At 42.8% G+C, this 21,998-nt stretch overlaps 1 protein-coding gene across 1 annotated transcript in view; it reads left to right on the forward strand.

Annotated features, from left to right (window-relative positions):
* The window catches only part of LOC115267198 (uncharacterized), a 249,035-nt gene that overhangs the window by 169,217 nt on the left and 57,820 nt on the right, over window positions 1–21,998 (forward strand). The window lies entirely within an intron of this gene.

Raw genomic sequence — 21,998 nt, forward strand, 5'->3', positions numbered from 1 at the left:
TGTGGCAATACAAGTTAGAATTCTCTGGAGAAACTTGATATTCCTTTAGGAACTCCAAAGAAAATTTCATCTAGAAACCACTCCGGAAATTCCTTTGGGCATTTCTTTATAAATTCCTCTGGAAATTCTTTCAGATGCGATTTCATTTGCACATGTCACTGTGAGTTCCCCAAGCAGTCGTTTGGTAATTGGTAATGCTAATTGAAAATTTCTGTGGTAACTCCTTGTGGAATTTCCCTGGATTTTCGTCTGAAAACTACTATGAACAATCTTCTTGAAATTTTCTGGATATCCCTCTGAGAATTCCTCTGCGTACTTCTCTGAGAACTCCTGTGAATTCTTCTGGGATGTCCTGTCGATGTTCTGCTGGATAGTCGTTCAAGAAATTCTTTGGAAATTCGTCTTTGCTTTCTTCTGGATTTTTTTCTGAAATTTCCTTTGGTATGGGAATTTCTCTGAAAATTCCTCTGGGATTTTTTTTGGAACATTCTCAACGAATTTCTTTGGAAATTGTTTTGGAAATGTTTTTAGAAAATACAAAAACGGCCCTTTCAAGGAATTCCCAGAAAACATCTCAAAAGATTTTTCTCAGAAATTGTCTTAGAAATTCCAAAAGAAATTCTTTATCTTATATTGAAGCAAGGTTTGATCTCGATATGATTATATCACATTTTTTATAATGTCTGCTTAATTTGGAGAAAGTTTTTGTTATTCCAATCACTCACTGTACATACTTCATGAAAATAGCAGTGAAAAATAACACAACTTTATTACAGGTTTGTTTTTCACATATGGTCGGGAAGCTCAAAAATATATGATAAAACATGCTGATGTAAAACTGGTCCCCAAAACCGTTTAACCACCCGCTACGACATAGTCCACGGGGCCTCCTGGGGGGAGTCCAATTAAAAGTAGAACGCCACCCCCATGTGTGTGCGGCGAAAATTTATGAGCCGACAAACCGCAGGGTTCTCTCACATTATGTTCCAGCCGTTTGTTGGGATCATGGACCTTTGATTCCGTGCACAGAAAGATGAGTATCAACTTTCATGCGTGTGTATGATTGTGGGGTAAATCACGTGCACAGAGACCCCCCCCCCAATATGCCATTGAAGGGAGAGAATATTTCACCGCAGACGGAGGGGAATCACATAAATTCTGTTCTTCTATGCTTGGAGTTCGAATGAATGCGGCATCCATCTACACAGTCATTTGTTTTCATCACAAGTCTTATGTGTAGCCAAAGGACGATTCAGTTGATCCGTAGATAGTTGCGTCCGACAAAGTTACAAACGAGCCCTGATTTGCCACGCATGACGCTCAAAAGATTTCAATGAGCGTTGTGGTGGCGCACGACGAGCCTCTTTCCTAAAATTGAATTCGTCGGCTACAATGTAATGTCAGGGACGACGACGACGACGACGACGTAAGCAATGATAATGAAACGCGCATCACCGGAATAAATTGTTATAGAAACACGTGAAAATATTTGCTACGGAATGTTAATTTCCTTTTCTCATCTTGATTTAGTCACAACTTTCTCGTCGACAGCCGCAGGCGCTGCATGGCTGGACCAGGTTGCGACAGAGATTTCGTTTTATCACCCGAATCCAGTCAGTGCCTGCAAGGTAACAGCCAGGCGGCAGTCTGTGGCAGTTCCATAGGTGTTGGTCCCTCGGGTCGTTATCTTCATCGTCGATGAGGCGCGAGATTGCATCCAATGAACACCGCATGGGGTGAGACGAAACACTACTTATTTTGTGCTGCCGAAGGGAATGGTAAAAAGTTGACCCTCCTTAACATTGACACTGACTCATTTTTTCGGGAATATTTTTGTAAAAACCGCAACTTCTTACTTTTCTAGCTTAGTTGGCCTAAGATTCGAAACACGGGCAGTCGAATGTCCTGTAAGGTTTTTGTTATAGAATAAGAAAATTGAGCCTCCAGTTAGCCTAGTGGTTACGGCTATGGATCGCCATCCAGATTCCCGTTCCGGTCGGGAAAATTTCCTCGACTCCCGGGCATAGTGTATCATTGTCCTTGCCTCACAATATACAAATTCATGCAATGGAAGGCAAAGAAAGCCCTTCAATTAATAACTGTGGAAGTGTTAAAAGAACACTACATTGAAGAGAGGCAGGTCAAGTTCCAGTGGGGACGTCGCGCCATAAAGAAGAAAAAGAAGAATGGAGTCGACGGAGCGATTGATTCAACGAGGAATGCAGAGCGGGTGTGGAGAAGAAGGACGCAACGTGGGCTGCAATGCTGCAGCATGGAACCCGACAGAATGTACACCGATAAAGACAGAAGCGGCGGAAGCAGCAGACTCGCCTTTTCCGGGAAAAAAGCACCGCCCGGAAGAGAAGAAGTCGTGAGGCCTGGAGGAATTCCCAGAAAACTTCTGCTGAAATTCTCAGTGAAATTTTGGTGAAATTCAAGGGGAAATCCTGGAGAAATTCACAGAGAACTTTTGTATGAATCTCTGGGGAACTCTTGGAGAAATTCCTGAGCAACTTCTTCATGAATTTCTGAGGAACTTATGGAGCTATTCCTAAGAAACTGCTGGAGGAATTCTAGAGAAAAATATAACAAAAATCCCGAGGAACTTCTGGAGAATTTCTCTAGGAACTTCTGTAGGAATTTCTGAGGACCTCCTAAAAGAATCCTTTAGGAGCTGCTGGCAAAACTCCTCGAGAGCTCCTGTGAGAATTCATCAGGTACTCCTGGAGGAACTCCCGGAGAACTCCTAAATGAATTCCGGAAGAAATGCTAGAGGAATCCCCGAGATTCAACTAGATAAATTCCCGATAAACTCCTAGAGGATTTTTAGAGGGGCTTCTGAAGGAATTTTCGAGGAATTCATGAGAAACTGCTGGAGAAATCCACGAGAAACATCTATAGAAGTTCCCGAGGAACTCCTAGAGATTTCTTCATGGTACGTCTGAAGGAATTTCTGAAGAACTCCTAGAAGAATTCTTTAGGGGCTGCTTTAGAAATTCCTCGAGAGCTTCTGTAAGAATTCCTGAGGAACTTGTGGAGGAATTCCTGAGCAGCTATTCATGAATTCCTGAGGAACTCCTAGAGGCATTCCTAGAGAACTCCTGGATGAATTCCGGAGAAATCCCCGAGATTCAACTAGAGAAGTTGTAGAGGAACTTCTGAATGAACTTTCGTGCAACTCCGGGAGAAATCTCTGAGGAACTGCTGGAGGAGAGCTTGAGCAATTACTTCATGAATTCCTGAGGAACTCCTAAAAGTATTTACGATTTAATTCCTCGAGAGCTTCTGTAAGAATTCCTGAGGAACGTCTGAAGGCATTCCTGGAGAACTCCTGGATGAATTCCAGAGAAATCTCCGAGGAACTTCTGAAGGAATTTTCGAGGAACTCCGAGAGGAATTCCTTAGAAACTGCTAGAGGAATGCTCGAGAAATTCCTTCGTGAATTCCTGAGGAACTCCTTGAAGTATTTCCGATGAACTCCTGGAGGCATTTCCTGGGAACTTTCAGATGAATTCCTGATGGAGAAATCCATGAGAAATATCTATAGAAATACCCGAGGAACTCCTAGAGAATTTCTTATGGTACTTTTGTAGGAACGTCTGAAGAACTCCCAGAAGAATTCTTTAGGGGCTGCTTTAAAAGTTCTTGGAGAGCTTCTGTAAGAATTCCTGAGGAACTCCTGGAAACATTCCTGGAGAACTCCTGGATGAATTCCGGAGAAATCCTCGAGATCCAACTAGAGAAATTCTAGAGGAACTTCTGAAGGAATTTTCATGAAACTTCGAGAGGGATCTCTGAAGAACTGTTGAAGGAATGCTCGAGCAATTTCTTCATAATTTCCTGAGGAACTCCTGGAAGTATTTCCGATGAACTCCTGGAGGCATTCCCTGAGAACTTCTGGATGAATTCCTGAGGAATTGCTGGAGGAATCCACGAGAAACATCTAAAGAAATTCTCGAGGAACATTTAGATAATTTCTCAATGAACTACTGAAGGAATTTCTGAGGAACTCCTAGAACAGTAAGTAAGTCCTGGGGCGATTCCCGAGCAACTTCTTCATGAATTCTTGAGGAACTCCTGGAGGCATTCCCGGAGAACTCCTGGATGAATTCCGGAGGAATCCCCGAGAAACATCTAGAGAAATTTCCGAGGAACTCCTAGAGGGTTTCTTGAGGAATTTCTGAAGAACTTCTAAGGAACTGCTGGAGGAATTCCTCGAGAACTGCTAAATGAATTCCTGAAGAACTGCTGGAGTAATTCCCAAGAAATATCTGGAGAAATTTCCAAGAAACTCCAAGGAACTTGTAAGGAAATTTCTGCTGAACTCCTAGAGGAAGTCCCGAGGAATTCCTGAAGATACACTCGAGGAAGTGTACTATACTGAGGTACTTTTATATGAATTCCTGAGGAACTTCTAGAGGAATTCCTGAGCAATTTCTGAAGCTATTACCAAGGAACTCTGGAGGCATTCCTGAGAAATTTCTTCAGAGAAATTCTAGAGGAGATTTATGAATTCTGTAGGAGTTCCTGGCGATTAAGGATCATCAATAAAAGAATTTCTGTAAAGGGATTAGAGGATTTCTCGAGGAATTTCTGAATGAATTTCTGGGGAACTCCTAAGGAACTGCTGGAGGAATTCCTCGAGAACTTCTGAATGAATTCCTGAAGTACTGCTGGAGGAATTCTCAAGAATCATGTGGAGAGAATCCCAAGAAACTCCTAGAGGTTTTCTCAAGGAACTACTGATGGAATTTCTGCTGAACTCCTAGAGGAATTCCCGGGGAATTCCTGGAGCAGTTCGCGGAGAAATTCTGGCTACTTTTTCTTTAAACTTCTGGCAAAATTTTGTTGAACTCCTGATGAAATTCTTGGGGATCTCCTGGAGAAATTCTCAAACTCCTAAAAGAATTGCTTTGGAGCTCCTGAAGAATTCCGTGCAAATTTCTAAAGGAAATTCAGAGAGATTCTTGAAAAAATCCAAGGATCTTTTTTTTTATCTGTATTAACGAGATTTTTAGCCCAAGGCTAGTTCATCTCGGGATCCACACTTTACTTCCCTTCCGAAGGGAGAACTCACATTTTGCGAGTTTGTCGGGAGTGGGATTCGATCCCAGGTTCTCGGCGTGATAGGCAAGTGTTCTAACCATCACACCAGGTCCGCTCCATAATCCAAGGATCTCCCAGTAAGGAATTCCCGAGAAACCCCTGGAGAAGTTCCTAATGAATTCCTGAAGATATTCTCGAGGAACTTCTGGAAGCATTCTTTACTGAGGTACTTTTGGATGAATTCCTGAGGATCTCTGGAGACTTTTAATTTGTGTAAGGTCGGACATTGTCCCGTAGATGGGCTGCATCGAGCCCGAAACCGGTCGGCATTAAGGTAATTTTTTAATTATTTTGACGATTGTAAGAACCATGTGTCGTATCTTATCTCGCGTCGCGTTTCGTGATCTCTGGAGAGATTCCTGAGAAACTTCTTGAGGAATTTCTGTAAAACTTCTGCAGAATTTCTCTAGCAATTTCCGGGCATTTCATGAAGGAATACCCTGGAAGGTTTACTGGTGAGCTCTGGAGGTTTTATTTTTGTGTGAAACCTGTGCAAATATTTCTGGGGAACTACTGGAGGAATTTCCGGGAAAATCATGAAGGAATTTTCGGGGTATTCCAGAAGTGATCCATGCATTCAGGAGGACTTCCTGGCGAAATCTTAGAGGAGTTCTCGGTTGACTCCTGCAGCAAATTTCGTGCAAACCCTGGAGGGAATTGTAGGATCATTGATGGAAGAATTTCTGTAAAGGGACTCTTAGGGAATTTAACCCTTCATGACGCGAGCCGTAGTGAAAAGTACAACACCAACCTTGCTTGTGATATACAGCGCGGGCGCGGTGCAGCTATAGCGTAGAATGTTTGGGTGTATTCCTACGGAGGTCATGGAGGTATTTCTGAGAAATTCCTAGAGGTATGTCCAGGTGCTCCTGTAGAAACTTCATAGGTACTCCCACAGGAATTTCCAGTAGAACTCCTGAAGGAATTTTTAGTGAAACTTGTAGAGCAATTCCCAATGAAAATTCTGGAGAAATTCCCGGTGGCACTCTTGAAGAACTTCTAGATTCTTGAAGATGACTTATGCGAAAGAATCGCCGAGCAAACTCCTTCAGCAATTCCCGGGGAACTCCTAAAGGGATTTCAGGTAGAACTCCTGAAGAAATCCTCGGACAAATCCTCAGAAGAATTCCTAGTTGAATTCCTATTGGAACTACTAGATGAGTTCCTGGAATAACTCCTAGAGAAATTCCCTGTTGAACTCTAGAAAAAACTTCAAAGAGAACTCCCAGTATTCCCATAGGAATTTGTGGAAGAACTTCTGGAGGAACTTTAATAGGAGTTCCCACTGGAACACCTAGAAAAATTTCCTATGGGCCTACTAGAGCAATTATTGATGGAACGCCTAAGGGAATTTCCAAATAAACTCCTACTAGACCATAGCTTCCCAACCTTCGTTTCGCGACCCCCCAACCGCTTGCAGGCACGCTTCGATTGTTTTACGAAAAGCGCAGTGACGACAGACTGGGGGGTCGCAAGAGCCAAGGTTGAGAACCGTGGTACTAGACTAAAGCAACTCACGGAGAAACTCCTACAGAAATACTCGCAGGACACCCCCAATATTTGCAAAGCTACTTTTAGAAGAATTCCCGCTGGAACTCTTAGACGAACTTCAAGAAAAAATCCTAGAGCAAATTCTAGAACAGTTCTCAGTTGGAGACCTAGAGCAATTCTAGCAGGAACTCCTGAAGAAATTTCTAGTGGAACTTCTAGAGAAGTTCCAATTGGAACTCCTAGAGCAGTTCTAGAGCAAAACTCCTTGAGAAATTTATAGGACTCCTACAGAAATAGTACCCGGAGCAAATCCTTGTGGAATTCTCGGAAAAATAATTTCCAAAGGCACCCCTTGTGGCATGCCTTAGAATTGAGGAATTCAAATAGGAACTTCTAGAGGAATTCTATGAAGAACTACTAGAAGCATTCCCAGTGGAACTCATAGATGACATTCCAGTAGAACTGCTACAGGAATTCCCTGAAGAACTCCAAGAGGAATTCCCAGGGGACACCTTGATGAGTTCCGGTGGGAACTCCTAGGGGGATTCCAGGAAGAACTCCTAGAAGAATTATAGGATGAACTTTTAGAGAAAATCCTAGAGATTTTCTCAGAGAAGCTCCTGCCGGAATTCCCGAAGGAACTCTCAGAGGAATCCCCTGATGATATCCTAGATTAATTGTCGGAGTAACTTCTAGGGGGATCCCTGGAACTCCTAGAGGAATACGCGGAGCAACTCCTTGTGGAATTCTCGGCACAATTCCTGCAGTAATTTCCAGAGGCTTGCCCGAGAATACTCCTGGAGTAGTTCCAGGAGGATCTTCTAGAGGAATTCTAGGAAGAACTCTTAGTAGCATTCCCAGAGGTACACATAGATGAATTCCCGGAGGAAGTCCTATAAAAAATTCCAGTAGAACTGCTAGAGAAATTCCCTGAAGAACTCTAAGAGGAATTCCCGGGGGACTCCTTGAGGAAATCCCGGGGAAACTCCTAAGGGGATTCTAGAAGGAACTCCGCGAAGAATTATAGGATAAACTGTTAGAGAAACTCCCATAGATTTTCTCAGAGGAACTCCTGCGGGAATTCCCAGAGGAACTCTTACAGGAATTCCCTGATGATATCCTAGAATAATTGTCGGAATAACTTCTAGAGGGATTCCTGGAACTCCTAGAGGAATACACGGAGCAACTCCTTGTGAAATTCTCGGCACAACTCCTGCAGGAATTCCCAGAGGCATTCCTAAAGAAATTACTGGATGAACTGCTTGTAGGATTTCAGGAGGAAGTTTTAGAGCAACGTCTAGAGGGATTCTCAGAGGAACTCCTGCTGGAATTCCCGGGGAAAAAAGTCCCGGAGGAGCATAAATTTCCGCAGGAATTCCTAGATAAGCTTCCGGAGTAAGTCCTAGAGGAATTTCTGGATGGATTTAGAAGATCTCCTAGAGTAATTTTCAGAGGGACTCCTAGAGGAATTCCCTGGAGAAATGCTAGGGGGTGATACACAGATTATGTAACGCAGAAATTGACCTTTTTCAACAAGAATTCGTAGAGCGCAGAGATCACGAAGACTGGGGGACCAAGTGGAGCGTGGTCTGGCCAGCGTTGGGCGTGACCGACATTGGGGAGCTGCAGCTGCAAATCGAGTACTATGGCGGTAAATTCACAGAAAGAAATTCTGTAAATTATACTTGACATAAATATTAGAACGTTCAAATTTGCAATTCTTTTCATTCGATTTTACGTAAAAGAATTTCTTGCACGCAAAATTGTAAGCAAGTTCCATTCTGCAGACCTGAGAGAGAGGAGACAGCTGGCTTCGATTGCGTGCTACTTAAAGTCAAGGAGGACCTGTCACAAACTGTCATTGCGAACCGAACTGAAAATCGCACATTGATGGTGTAAGGTGGTCAAATTTCCAAAATTTTTTTTTTAAAACATGACTCCATTCTTTGTAATTAGAAAAGATAAAATAATGATGGTCAGTTTTCCTATACCAGCGCAACGAATCCATTAGTTGTCCATGGATTGTAGCAGCCGCTCATGGGATGGGATGGGAACACTCACTTGCTAAGAGTTACATTCACTTGCTATTTTCTCAGCTCAGAAGCGTCTTATCAAGAAACGATGTATGGACAACTTTTTCCTTTTGGTTTTGTCTAAAAGTTTGCCGAATAGAGTATGGATCGCACATGCATACCAAAGTCGTGACAGAGCTTTGAAAGCGACTCTCCACGAGGTGAGTGTAATTTACATTCACCTTGTGGAGAGTTGCCTTACTTCGGCATACGTGTGCGACCCATACTCCATTTGGAAAACTTTTAGACAAAACCAAAAGGCAAAAGCCGTCCATACATGGTTTCTTGATAGGATGCTTCTGAGCTGAGAAAACAGCAAGTGAATGTAACTCTTTGCAAGTGAGTGTTCCCATCCTTATAGCAGCGAACTCAATATGAAAATCATTTTTGACCAATATTATATTTTCAAACCGTTGTGCGGCGCCCAAAGTTGTGCAAAGAAGTAAGAAGAAGAAATGTAAACATCGAGGCTGTCAGTGAGCTGTCTCCTCTCTCTCAGCTGCAGACTACCTGTTATTCTACAATCCGATGAAGAATGGATCAATGAAGCCAACCGAGGTAATTGCTAAGCACTGCACTGTTCTGAGCATTAATAAGGTCATTGAACAACTTTTCAGTGCTAAAATGCTCTATATAAGCATTTGTAATGTTTATAGGCACTGTTAGCAGTAAGCACTAAAATAGGCCCTGTATGCCTGTATGAAGCCTACAAGCTGTAAAGAAGTTTGTCAGTGCTGTCACATGGCTTGGACCACATGATGTTTATATCAATCAAAATTGATTTCGACCAAAAACGAACAAGTCGGTCATTATGAGAAATCAATGAATGTTTAGGAACGCAATAATTTCTGATGTCTTGCGCATGCTGTTGTTTAGTGGATAATGGAATCTTTCCAGGCTTTCTTGATGTTTTCATGTTGATTGTGGTGATGCCAGACACAATTCTCATAGTTCTTTAGTTCTGAGACAAACTCCAGCTCATTTCCCCTTTTCTGCAACGTTTCCCGACCGTTTATATAAATATTACTTCTACTGTATCCTCTCATATCATTTTTCATTCTGAAAAATGGAAGCATGTATTTATGTTAGTCTAACTATTTGACTTTGCATGGTTCAAATACTAGTTTGATCACACTGATTCCATGGTGCATCGGTGGAACAGATGGAAAACGCAATGGACAAGGACTTCCAGGAACCCGGGAACAACAGCCGGAATCTGGATGAAGCAGCAAAAAACATCAATAGAAGCAAAAGAAAAAAGATTTTTTTTCTTCTTCTCACTTTTGACAATTCTCGCTCCAGAGACTCAGTACAAAAATTTGAAGTTGGCTGTATATCGGCCGAATAATTCGCCAAAAGTGGCTTTTGAGCAGCTCTGTTAGGCAGTTTCTATATTCGACTATAGAACCGACTTAAGGCCATGTTTACGGCTTAATGGTGACTTGGGAACTTTTCCAGCGTTCGCCGCATGTAAGCAGAGGCGCCACCGTATATGGACATTAACATTGTGACAACAGTGGAGTTATGTTAAACACACAAGGCTACGGTGGCGCTACCTGTTCATCCCATAGGGGCTGTCCATGAACCACGTGGTTATTTTTTCCTGAACTCTAGGCGTTTTTCTTAAAAAATCATAGTTTTTTGAAAAGGTGTTATGTCGGGTTGGGGCAAACATAACAATTATCTTTTGCCCGCATTCAAAAGAACAAATGTTGTTAGAAAACATATAAAAAAATTAGAGGGGTGTTATTTTTGTAACTCAAGTGAAAAATAATTGAAAAGTGCCTATTTTTTCTAGAAAATCATTAATATCTTTTGAACGGAATGACGTAGCATCATTCTCAGCGCATGAAAACGTGCGTTTTTAAAGCTCTAAAAATGGTTCTTAGACAACTTTGATGAGAAATTTGAAACAAAAAAGATAAAGCGTTTAAACTGTTTTGACCAAATTTGGAGCAATTTCCCATAGTTTTCATAGGGTGACGCTAGAACAAATCGTTTTATTGCTTTATCTTTTTTGTTTCAAATTTCTCGTCAAAGTCGCCTAAGAACCACTTTTAAAGCTTCCAAAAACGCGCATTTTCGTGCGCTGAGAATGTTGCCACGTCATTCCGCTCAAAAGATATTGATGATTTTCTAGAAAAAATAGGCACTTTTCAAGTATTTTTCACTTGAGTTACAAAAATAATGCCCCTCTAATTTTTTCACATGTTTTCTAACAACATTTGTTCTTTTGAATGCGGGCAAAAGATATTTTTTATGTTTGCCCCAACCCGACATAACACCTTTTAAACTATGATTTTTTAAGAAAAACGCCTGTAACTTTTGAACTAAAAGAGATAACGACCATCTCAGCGCACGAAACGACGCGTCTTCAAATGCTCTACAAGTGTTTCTTGGGCGACTTTGGTGAAAAATCGATACTGAAAAAGTTAACGCCAGAAAACCGGTTTTTCTTGAACCACCCTAAGCTTATTCAGAAAAATACCTCTGGCTCGGTCAATTTTAAAGCTACATAAAAAGTGTCTTCAGCAAACTTGCTCAGAATGGATTAATCCACAACTATCCCGAAGAATGTATATAGATATTCTTGCAAATAAAAAAGTTTGGTTCGCAATTTCTATGAAAATATGGACCAACCTAATTTTCATGTATATAGACCACCTCACAGCGAAATTCTATCTCTTTCGCTCTTTCAGAGAGTTTGAAAACAATAGGACCAGTTCCTGTCAAATTTGACAGGTGTTGGTCCTGTTGTTTTCTAATTTCCCATAGGAGAGAAAGAGTGCGATTTCTTGATGACGTCACCGTGCATTGGAGTATTGAAAACAGGGTCTTATTTTAGGAACAACTTTGTAGAAGACCATATTAATCTAGAAAAGCATTTGAAGGAGCTGAATGTATCTTTCCTCGTAAATCTGTTGCGTGGACCATGATGCTCGCTGTCACCGACGCTTGCTAGGGGAATGACAACAAGGGGAATGGCACTACATGTATTTGCTTCAATTGATGTTTTCTTCAATGATTACTGCGAAATCTGCAAGCAAGCATAAACCTAACATTTATGATAATGAGATAAACTTCCACCGGGGATTTCGACGCGAAATGCTCGTAGGTATTCATTTGAATTAAAAAAAAACAAAACGGATCCAAAGATAAGGTGAAGATGATATCGATTATATAAATTTTAGCGACGGAAAGGGGCACTTGACACTAATTTGTGAATATCTTTCCCCAAGTTTGTTATACCCGCCATATATCCAAAAGTTATTTATCATTCAAAAAGCCACAATCCGTCCCAGTTGCTCCCCCTCCGCTTGTTTTAGCTCAAACGCCATTTGTTTGCGTTATAAAGATTATTTTAATCGCTTCGTTGCCAAGTCGCTTTGCTGGCACGTTTAAAGTTGTGTGCCCATTAGTCACAGTCATGTGTCTTTTCCCCCTCCCTGAGGGTCCTTTCGGTGTTCGGAGGTAAGGATTAGGAGCCCCATCAAGATTGCAGCCAGCGCCCAGCAGTCGTCCATCCATCGCAAATCCTCCACTAATGGCCTGTTCACGGGGCCATTTGGAGAACAGGCGCTTTGTCCGAAATCGTCCGTCGTCGCGTCGAAACGAATCGATCGTTGACCATTGGTCAGTCGGCGAGTGGTCGTCGTCGGTTATCGTCAATAAATTTGGGGATCCTTTCGGATTGGTTCCGCACCACCTGTAGATAGTAGCTGCGATGCGCACTTTTGTGAGTCTGTGACGCGACGCGACGCCAGTCCTCCGAGGATGGATTGAGAGGTTTAAACTAATAGCACCCGCATGCGTTCACTGTGTTCAGCTCGAGAGATGGGGATAAGCGGATTATGGTTGTAAAATTTATGTTGTGTTAATTTACGGTTTCAAACTTGGCAATGGAGTGTCGTGATTTGAAGTGAGGTTTTATGTCGGAGCTTTAGAATTTTATTGCGTCCTTCGATTTTAAACGAAAAAACAATCGGTATTTTCCATGGATAGATGTTAGCGTGGATTGTATAGAACATGAAGAAAAAACACCATAAATGGAATGAACTCACCATTTTAGTTACACCAAAGTGTACTGAAACGCTATATATTCTCTCACAAATAGGAATTTTCGAAAGAAAGCTCGGAAAGCCGGCTCACATATACCAATCAACTCAGTTCGATGAATTGAGATGATGTCTGTATGTGCGTGTGTACGTGTGTATGTATGTCTGTGCACAAAAAATGTCACTCACTTTTAAGACACTTCCCATTGGCCGATTTTTCTGATTACAGCTCGAATCGAACCGGAATTTTACCGCATTGTTTGCTATTGAAAATGGCCCGGAACGGTCAAGGCGTTCCGAAGTTATGGCCATTTCAGTGATCGGAACTAGGACCGGTAGAACTGACCGTATATAAAACTGAACCAAGCACCACACCAAATTGCGCGATTTTAGCATGGTTGACGAATTTTGAGCGGAAATCAACCCTGGAGACCAGCAATTTCACGATGTAGGCTCAAAATTTAAGATGGCAGCCCAATATTCAAGATGGTGGCTCAAAGTTCAAGATGGCGGCTGTTTAATTGTGTTAGGCTCTGATACCATGCAATATGAGTATGTCTGGGATGGAGAAGATGTCTGGAGTTCAAAAATAGTGACCAGAATATCCAAGATGGTGGTCTAAAATCCAATATGGCGGTCTAAAATCCATGATGGTGGTCTAAAATCCAAGATGGCGGCTCCAAATTCAAGATAACGTATGTTTAATGGAGTTTTAGGCCCTTAAACCATGTAATATGGGTATATTTGCTATGGGGATGATGCCTGGATTCCAAAAATGACGACCAAAATATCCAAGATGGCGGTTTAAAATCCAAGATGGCGGCTCCAAATTTAAGATAACGGATGTTTCATGGAGTTTTCGGCCCCAGAACCATGCAAACCCATATTGGTATGGGGAAGATGTCCGGAGTATAAAACTGTCGACCAGAATATCCAAGATGGCGGTCTAGAATCCAATAGGGTGCCCGAAATTAAAGATGGCGGCCATTTGGTGGAGTTTTAGGCTATTAAATAATTCAGCTACCAGAATAACCAAGATGGTGGTCCAATATCCAATATGGCGGCTGTTTAATGGAGTTTTAGGCTCTAAACCCATTCATTATGAATATATGTGGTATGGAGAAAAAGTCTGGCGCCCAAAAATGACGACCAAAATTTTCAAGATGGCCGATTTAAATCCAAAATGACGACTCAAAATTCAAGATTGGGACTTTTTTTAAGGTTAGGGCTCAAACATCAAAAGCCAGATAAACGATATGATTTCTGGTACTATAAAATGAAATCTCTTAAACATGAGAGTGCGATATTCATCAACATGTCACTGGAGTTCCATTGAAATGGGTTTTCGATCGCACGAGAAAGGAGCCTTGCCCAAAGATTTTGAACTCTATGGTAAACTACCTCAACTTTTCAACGCTCTACTATCCCATAAAAATCCAATTCACCGAGTTTCATTTTGCCCACGGGAAAACAAAACCTCATCAACATCTATAAAACTCATAAACCCTGCCAGCAGAGTTCACAGCTGGCAGACAGACGATGATAAGGTGCAAAAACTCACATCCGACGACGGACGGCAGATGGGCCGCCGTTGGAGCTTCCCTTTGATGCCAGTCAGTCATCGCACGAAAATCCACCGCAGAAAAAGACTTGTTGGACGCGATTTGTACCCACGGTGGTGCAGCACGACTCACCTGCTGCGCTGCGCTGTGCCCGATGCACTTCCGAAAATTGAATCATCTCCATCTACTCTACTCGACAGCCCCCGAAAAAAACAACCACCTGCTCTAGGGCACTAATTAATTTCAAGCTGCCTCCGCTTGGGAAATCAAATTTGGCCGTTCCCGAGTGGAGGGAAGTGACGGGAGCAGGCTAAGTATTGTTACCAAAACGATGAAGCTGTAAGACAAATAATGTTACCCATTTCAATAGAAGCAAATCTTGGAAAATGATTTCTAGAAAAGAAGAAAATGATTTCTAAAAAGAAGAAATGGACAAAAGAGAGGAAATAAAGAAAAGAAAGGAAAGAAAGGAAAGAAAGGAAAGGAAGGAAAGAAAGGAAAGCAAGGAAGGAAAGGAAGGAAAGGAAGGAAAGGAAGGAAAGGAAGGAAAGGAAGGAAAGGAAGGAAAGGAAGGAAAGGAAGGAAAGGAAGGAAAGGAAGGAAAGGAAGGAAAGGAAGGAAAGGAAGGAAAGGAAGGAAAGGAAGGAAAGGAAGGAAAGGAAGGAAAGGAAGGAAAGGAAGGAAAGGAAGGAAAGGAAGGAAAGGAAGGAAAGGAAGGAAAGGAAGGAAAGGAAGGAAAGGAAGGAAAGGAAGGAAAGGAAGGAAAGGAAGGAAATGAAGGAAAGGAACGAAAGGAAGGGCAGGAAGGAAAAGAAGGAAAGGACACAAGCAACACGACTTTTTTCAGACTCGAACCATGGACAACAGCAATATTAACTACTCACCTTACATACTACACCAAACGCTCGGTGAGATAATTGCAACACATTATAAACGTTACTGAAGCAACATGTTACTTAATTGCACCTTCTTTGTTACAAGTTAGAAAACTGTTGAAATGAAAAGATTCTAAAGTTTTTCGCAGCGCATTTGGAACATAATCTGAACAAACAAACCAGAGTTAGGTATTACATGACTGTAACATAGCACATTCAATGTAAGCTGACTGTTTATCACTTGTGAAGAATATGTTAGCTCCGTCTCCACGAATCGATGCCAAACACGAGTTATTTGGTAATTTCTATGAAACAGAGCCGTAACTTCAAAAAAATCGGAAAGGATGGAAAGGAAGGAATAGAAGGAAGGAAGGAAAGGAAGGAAAGGAAGGAAAGGAAGAAAAGGAAGGAAAGGAAGGAAAGGAAGGAAAAAAAGGAAAGGAAGGAAATGAAGGAAAGGAAATAAAGGAAGGAAAGGAAGGAAAGGAAGGAAAGGAAGGAAAGGAAGGAAAGGAAGGAAAGGAAGGAAAGGAAGGAAAGGAAGGAAAGGAAGGAAAGATAGGAAAGGAATGAAAGGAAGGAAAGGAAGGAAAGGAAGGAAAGGAAGGAAAGGAAGGAAAGGAAGGAAAGGAAGGAAAGGAAGGAAAGGAAGGAAAGGAAGGAAAGGAAGGAAAGGAAAGAAAGGAAAGAAAGGAAAGAAAGGAAGGAAAGGAAGGAAAGGGAGGAAAGGAAGGAAAGAAAGGAAGGAAAGAAAGGAAAGGAAGGAAAGGAAGGAATGGAAGGAAAGGAAGGAAAGGAAGGAATGGAAGGAAAGGAAGGAAAGGAAGAAAAGGAAGGAAAGCAAGGAAAGGAAGGAAAGGAAGGAAAGGAAAGAAAGGAAGGAAAGGAAGGAAAAGAAAGAAAGGAAGAAAAATTAAAAAAAGATAAATTAAGAAAAAAGATGAAAGGAGAACGAAAAGACTGCAACTGTGTATTCAATTTTGAAGTTTTCTTTGTTATTAAAGTAAAAACACTTCTTTTCCGTGAGGGATGATTTGAATCTATGTTTTCTACGAACTCGGGTTGTCTTCTCCGTCAGTCAGTAATGACTGACTAAACTTGACTGACTGTGCAAATTGTGCTAGTTTTTTCAGTTAATGCGATCGTCTCTACTTTTTCTTGCCACCGCGCACCGCACCGAATCGGCATGGCATTTTGTTTTCGGAACTGGCACGCGAGAATTTTTCGCGCCAATTGTTTTCCAGCTCTTGAGACCGACCTGCGCTGAAATGAAAACAAAAATATATAGTGAAGCTGTTCAGTCAGAGGGAAGTCGCAAAACGAAATGATGCTTCCGTGAGTTTGACGGATGAAGAAGACACAACGCGTGCAGCAAAGTCGATTGTTTATGCAAATTTTCAGCTCTTTGCTATCTTTGTCGAGTCCGGATGTTTCATCCGATCGACGACTGCCGTTCATATCTGTAGAGGCGAAAGATAGAAGCGGATTACACGCTTTTTCTTCGAAGAAATGGAAAACAGAGCCGATGTTTTCGGAAAAGGCGAACGCAAGGCACAGGGAGGAAAGAGAAAAACTCCAGAAACTGTTATTTTACGCATGGTGTTGGCACGGAGAGAACTTTGTTTGGATAAACGAGTTCTCTTCTAAGGTTACTGTGTTTTTTTTTAATATTTTACAGCTATTATACAACTTTGAAAATATCTGGAATGCTCTTAAATTAGCGTAAATTGAAGCTTCAATCTTTAAACTGATATGTGAATAAAATATAAACATAAAACGAGCACACCAATATCTGTTTCTAAATAAGAATACAATTCTCAGTTTCACAATTTGCACTTTAAAACTCAAAATGTGTCCCCGTGAAAAAAAGATTTAGTAATTTTGGTATATTCACGACAAGTACTGTAGGCGTTGTAGACGATAAACATTGGTGAGCTCGTTTTATACTATTATTTAAAAATCTTCATTAATCTGGGTAAATTGTTTCTCGCCGTGCTATTCTTCAATCTCATCCAGAAGGTGTTAGTCTGATCGCGCACGGCACGATAAAAAAAATAACGAAAATTGAATTAAAGCTCACCCATGCCATACAAGCAGCTGCTTTCAACATCCCTCACACCGCCTCGCCCCGTCTTATCAGATTCCGCGCGACGCCCAACATAGTTATTAAAACCAAATCTGCAAGAAAGATACGTACCCGCCAATCATGTTTGCGCCGGCTCATGTTGAATCAACCAAACGAATTAATCACGAACCTCCGTCGCGGTTTGACCCATTTTCTCATGACACAGAAATTCGAGGGAAAACCTTCGCTTCGCACGAAAACTGATCGCCACCGTCATCACAATTGAGTCACAATTTATTGTGATTGCGGTGGGTCGTCGTCGGTAGGTACCACTACTGACTGGCTGACTGCAACCTTTTCGAGAAATCATCTCAAAATAAGCACTTGGATTTGCGAACGAGCAATTCACAATTTGATGTGGGAAAAAATCAAATGCAGATGTCACACGCAAAAGAGTTCCTCGGATGTAGTGTAGGGTGTAGAGGGACACAAACTGAGTAAGAAATTATTAAAAAGTAGAGATGAAGCTACTTAAAATAAAGCGGACGGAAATGTATCTATTTTTCTTTTTTTATTTTTATTTCATTTATTTTTTTTTTTCTTTTATTTTTTTTCCTTTTTTTCTTTGTTATATTCTGTTTTTTTCCTAATGTGTTGCTTTAGGTATTCATTCATTTATTTAGTTAACATCAAATTCATGATAATACTGAATCAACAATTTGCCGCCATAATACTCGATTTGCAGCTGCAGCTCTCCAACGTCGGTCACGCCCAACACTCGCCAGATCACGCTCCACCTGGTCCGCCCATCGTGCTCTCTGCGCTCCACGCCTTCTTGTACCAACCGGATGGTTAGCAAACACCAACTTTGCAGGGTTGTTGTCCGGCATTCTTGCAACATGCCCTGCCCACCGTATCCTTCCGGCTTTGGCTACCTTCTGGATGCTGGGTTCGCCATAAAGTGCAGCGAGCTCGTGGTTCATCCTTCTCCGCCACACACCGTTCTCCTGCACGCCGCCGAAGATCGTCCTTAGCACCCGTCGCTCGAAAACTCCGAGTGCTTGCATGTCCTCCTCGAGCATCGTCCACGTCTCGTGCCCGTAGAGAATCACCGGTCTTATTAACGTCTTGTACATGGTACATTTGGTGCGGGGGTGAATCTTTTTTGACCGCAGTTTCTTCTGGAGCCCATAATAGGCACGACTTCCACTGATGATGCGCCTTCGTATTTCACGGCTCACGTTATTGTCAGCCGTTAGCAAGGAACCGAGGTAGACGAATTCTTCTACCACCTCGAAAGTATCCCCGTCTATCGTAACATTGCTGCCAAGGCTAGTCCTGTCTCGCTCAGTCCCACCTACCAGCATGTACTTTGTCTTAGCCGCATTCACCACCAGTCCGACCTTTGCTGCTTCACGTTTCAGGCGGGTGTACTGTTCTGCCACCGTTCCAAATGTCCTAGCAATAATATCCATGTCATCCGCAAAACATACAAATTGGCTGGATTTCGTGAAGATCGTACCCCGGCTGTTGAGCCCGGCTCGTCGCATAACACCTTCCAGGGCGATGTTGAATAGTAGGCAGGAAAGTCCATCACCTTGTCGTAGTCCCCGTCGAGATTCAAATGAACTGGATAGTTCACCCGAAATCCTTACGCTGTTCTGCACACCGTCCATCGTTGTTTTTATCAGTCTAGTCAGCTTCCCGGGAAAGCTGTTCTCGTCCATAATTTTCCATAGCTCTGTGCGGTCGATACTGTCGTATGCCGCTTTGAAGTCGATGAACAGGTGATGCGTTGGGACCTGGTATTCACGGCATTTCTGGAGGATTTGCCGTACGGTGAAGATCTGGTCCGTTGTCGACCGGCCGTCGATAAAACCGGCTTGGTAACTTCCCACGAACTCATTTACTTTAGGTGAAAGACGACGGAAGATGATCTGGGATAGCACTTTGTAGGCGGCATTCAAAATGGTGATCGCTCGAAAGTTCTCACACATTAACTTGTCGCCTTTCTTGTGGATGGGACAGATTATCCCTTCCTTCCACTCCTCCGGTAGCTGTTCGGTTTCCCAGATCTTGACTACTAACTGGTGCAGACAGGTGGCCAACTTTTCCGGGCCCATCTTGATGAGTTCCGCTGCGATACCGTCCTTACCAGCCGCTTTGTTGTTTTTGAGCTGGTGGATGGCATCCTTAACTTCCCTCAGCGTGGGAGTTGGTTCGTTCCCGTCCTCTGCTGCACCAACATAGTCATTTCCTCCGCTGCCTTGGTCCTCCGTGCCTACATTCTCTTCGCCATTCAGGTGCTCGTCGAAGTGCTGCTTCCACCTTTCGATCACCTCACGTTTGTCCGTCAGGAGGCTCCCGTCCTTATCCCTGCAGATTTCGGCTTGCGGCACGTAGCCTTTGCGGGATGCGTTGAGCTTCTGGTAGAACTTGCGTGTTTCCTGTGAACGGCACAGCAGTTCCATTTCCCCGCACTCCGCTTCTTCCAGGCGGCGCTTTTTCTCCCGGAAGAGACGGGTCTGCTGCTTCCGCTTCTGTCTGTATCGCTCCACATTCTGTCGGGTTCCATGCTGCAGCATTACCGCCCGCGCTGCATCCTTCTCCTCCAGAACCGCTCTGCACTCCTCGTCGAACCAATCGTTTCGTCGACTCCGTTCTACGTACCCGATAGTGCTCTCAGCTGCGTTGTTGATGGCTGCTTTGATTGTACTCCAGCAGTCCTCTAGAGGGGCCACATCGAGCACACCCTCGTCCGGCAACGCTGCCTCGAGATTCTGCGCGTATGCGGTGGCGACATTCGGTTGCTTCAGTCGCTCTAGATCGTACCGGGGCGGCCGCCGGTAATGTACGTTGTTAATAACAGAGAGTTTTGGGCGCAGTTTAACCATTACCAGGTAGTGATCGGAGTCGATATTAGCGCCACGATAGGTCCTGACGTCGATAATGTCGGAGAAGTGCCGTCCATCAATCAGAACGTGGTCGATTTGCGATTCCGTTTGTTGTGGTGATCTCCAGGTGTAACGATACGGGAGGCTGTGCTGGAAGAAGGTGCTACGAATGGCCATGTTCTTGGAGGCGGCGAAATCGATGAGGCGTAGGCCATTTTCGTTCGTCAGCTGGTGGGCGCTGAACTTTCCAATCGTCGGTCTGAATTCCTCCTCCTGGCCTACCTGAGCGTTTAGATCCCCTATGATGATCTTGACGTCGTGGTTTGGGCAGCGGTCGTACTCGCGTTCGAGCTGCGCGTAAAATGCGTCTTTGTCATCATCAGTGCTTCCGGAGTGAGGGCTGTGCACGTTTATTATGCTAATGTTGAAGAATCGGCCCTTGATCCTCAACCTGCACATTCTTTCGTCGATCGGCCACCAACCGATCACGCGCCTCTGCATGTCGCCCATCACTATAAAAGCTGTTCCCAGCTCACGTGTGTTGCCGCAACTCTGGTAGATGGTATGATTACCTCTAAACGTTCGCACCATAGATCCTGTCCAACACACCTCCTGCAGCGCTACGATTCCGAACCCGCGGTCCTTCAGTATATCGGCGAGTATGCGGGTGCTCCCGATGAAGTTGAGAGATCTGCAGTTCCACGTACCGAGCTTCCAATCGCAAGTCCCTTTTCGTCGCCGTGGTCGTCGCCATTGGTATCGGTTCGCATTCTTCTCTTGTTGATTTTCCGGTGCTAGTCTTTTTTACGGCTGGCTCGCAGGGCCTGACACCAACCCACTAACCCAGGGAGCTGGGCTTACCTTCCCGGAAGCTACGGGTTCTGCATTGGCATTTCCTCCAACTACAGTGCTAAATAGCTAGGCTCGAGCGCCAGTCTTCGCCGGGGGTGGTGTTTTTAATGGGCGCCCAGGAGATAATATTTACCTGAGCTTCCACCCCCGGTATATACATCCTAAAGCAACAAATTTGGAAAAGAGATGAAATATAACAAAGAAAAAAATAATAATAAAAGAAAAAAATAAATGAAATAAAAATAAAAAAAAGAAAAATAAATACATTTCCGTCCGTTTTATTTTAAGTAGCTTTGTCTCTACTTTTTGGTGATTTCTATTTCAGTTTGTGTCCCTCTACACTCTACACTACATCCGAGGAACTCTTTTGTGTGTGACAGAATAATAATAAAAGAAAAAAAATCTGGAGAACTCATGACAACTTAATAGAATTAAAATGTGTACTAAAATTTGTGAAAATCCACAAAGTTATTGTTTTTTTTTCAATTATTTTTCGTAGTGATTAATTCTAATACCTTGATATTTTACAAAAGTCTCAAGTATCAAGTTTTACGTTAAAAAACAGAAGATTTTACAAACTAAGCTTTAAAATACGACGTTTATCAAAAATGTTACAACTGTTCAGTAATTTTACTCAACTAGTCCTAACTCTATTTTGAGAGCAACTCTATATCTGCCCAGCAGTGTCAGCATTTGACTCTATACTAGAAGAGAGAGATGATCAGTCACGCCAAGTTGACTTTACACATCTCATCAGCCAGCGAAAAAAAAACCGCCGGCACCAAAGGCAGCAGCTGATTATCGCGCCGCAGCCGTTAAATTGCATTCGTTTAACAAATGTATTACACACATGACGGCGACGACGAACGGCTAACTATAAACAATTCGTTGTGGCTTGTTGGTTGGTTGGTTGAATCAGGAGTGAAAGGTCATAACATGTGATCCATGTTGTTGTTGTTGGGGTGCTTGTTTGTAGTTTGTTGGGCAATGAACTTTGTTGATTGCCGGGTTGGGCAAAGCTACAAG

Source organism: Aedes albopictus, chromosome 1 (genome assembly GCF_035046485.1).
Source record: "Aedes albopictus strain Foshan chromosome 1, AalbF5, whole genome shotgun sequence".
Classification (NCBI taxonomy): domain Eukaryota; kingdom Metazoa; phylum Arthropoda; class Insecta; order Diptera; family Culicidae; genus Aedes; species Aedes albopictus.